The 2229-nt window shown below is 42.5% G+C and overlaps 1 pseudogene; it reads left to right on the forward strand.

The window, feature by feature from the left end:
- Positions 1–422: 422 nt before the first annotated feature.
- On the forward strand, positions 423–1358 carry LOC137963271 (aldehyde dehydrogenase family 2 member B7, mitochondrial-like; annotated as a pseudogene).
- Positions 1359–2229: the final 871 nt, after the last annotated feature.

Consider the following 2229-nt stretch of genomic DNA (forward strand, 5'->3'; position numbering starts at 1 on the left):
TTTTTGCCCATTTGGAGATGTTTTTCCATATAAAGGACCTATAAGTTTTCCTATATCCTTTATAAAAGGTCTTGCATAATTTACTAATCCTAAGAATCTTTGGAGTTGTTTGGTGTCTGAAAAATCATCTAGCATTTCTAAAATTTTCTTGGAGATATGTTCTTGTAATTCTGTTTGGCCCTTTCCTATATTGACTCCTAAAAACTTTATATATTCTTTAAATAATTATATTTTTTTTGCTAATAATAAGTCCTTTCATAAATTCTGAAAGAACTAATTGAAGATGTCCAATGTGTTCTTCAATTTTTTTGCTAAATACTAATATATCATCTATATATACTAGTACAAAAGTGTCATATTTTTTTAATATATTATCCATTTTCATCTGGAAATAGCTGGTGCATATTTCCGCGTGGACGTTGATGTCTGGAGTTGCAGTTTCTGGTGTGGGCAGAAGTATCAGTCAGTTCCGCTCTGCTGTTGCAGCTGAAGAATTTATCAAGCCACAGGTTCAAATCAATCATACACAACTGCTTCTAAATGGTCAGTTTGTGGATGCTGCATCTGGAAAGACCTTTCAAACACTGGACCCCAGGTTAGGCGAAATTATTGTTGAAGTTGCTGCGGGTGATGCTGAAGTTGTTAACCGTGCTGTTCATGCTGCTCGCAAGGCATTTGATGAGGAGCCATGGCCTAGGATGGCTGCTTATCAAAGATCAAACATACTTTACGGCTTTGCTGATTTGCTCGATGACGGAATTGCAACAATTGAGAGTTGGACTAGTGGAAATCCCTATGAACAATCCGCCTTGGTTGAAATTCCACTGGTTCCACGATTGATCAGATATGATGCAGGTTGGGCAGATCAAATTCATGGTATTCTGTACCCTACTGATGGACCGCACCATGTTCAAGTACTGCATGACCCAATTGGTGTTGCTGGACAGATTCTCCCATGGAACTCTCCACTCCTTATGTCTGCTTGGAAGGTGGGGCCTGCACTCGCCTGTGGGAACAGTATTGTACTCAAGACTGCTGAGTAGACTCCTCTCTCAGCCTTATACGCATCCCGATTAATTCATGTGGTCGGTCTAGGATTTGGTTCAACTGCTGGTTCTGTTCTTGCTAATCACATGGATGTGGACAAGATTGCTTTCACAGGTTCAACGAATATGGACATTGATGAGGTTGTGGCACTTGCACACTTTGCACTCTTTTTCAATCAGGAACGATGTTGTTGTGCTGCTTCCCGTCCACTTGTGCATGGATCCAGCAGTCGGCACGGGCCAACAAACCTACCTTCGAGCTTGAGGGCAAGCTCGTTCTCCAGGTGGGGAGTGATGTTATGGACTCCATAGCATCTAGAGTAGCAGGTAGTCATAGAGGATAATTTATGTAATTTTCTGAATGTTCTCTTAGGTGGCATTTATGTAATTTCTTTCAAAACTTGGGTTTTGCATTGGCTGTGTAGGGGGGAGTTCCTATTATTTATAGGGGCGTCATTTGAATGGAAATGAAGCTATGAATCATAGTTAATTGAAATCAGGTACTCTCTCCAATGAGGCCTAGGTGCAAGATTCCTCCAAAGCTTGGTTATCCCTCACGTTCGTTCATCTTCCCCTCCCGAGTTGCTGCTTCACTTTCCTTCTCCTCCTCCATTCCGAGCTCCTCTGTTCATCACATCCGTCTAATCTTTTGAACTATTTCCGCCTTTGATTACCTTCCTCCACAGTCTCTCTCACCCTACCAACAGACACGTCTTCTTCCCTTCCCTGCTGAGTTCTAGCAGCCAGTCGGTTCATCTCCTTGTTGGAACTCGCCGTGACTGTTCACCTTTCCTGCGAACTTCTCTGTCGCTATTGGGAGTTCCAAGCATCCGAAACACAGATCTTCACCATCTCTAAACCTTGAAGACCGAGGAGAGCGTAAGGTGACTCGATCCATGGCTAGAGATCTTAACACTCTAATCGAGCAAGGCATGGTTAGGAAGGCCTAACCCCTCCTACGTGAATAGCAGCAACATTCCTAGAGGGTTCCTACCCTCTTAGACGAAAGCTGCAAAAAAGGTTTAACCCTTCCTGACCGAGAACAACAAGAGAAATCTTCCCTTAACCGAGAAGATTAAGAAAAGGAAACTCCTTTTCAATCTTACCGAGAAAAAGTAAGGAAAGGAGGCTCCTTTCTTCATTACCAAGACCAACAACCCTATTACAGTGTTGGATACACAAT

The sequence above is a fragment of the Aristolochia californica genome, unplaced genomic scaffold (assembly GCF_029961685.1).
Source record: "Aristolochia californica isolate CCGP_79_NKW_82.1479 unplaced genomic scaffold, dmAriCali1.0.hap1 SCAF_4, whole genome shotgun sequence".
NCBI lineage: Eukaryota > Viridiplantae > Streptophyta > Magnoliopsida > Piperales > Aristolochiaceae > Aristolochia > Aristolochia californica.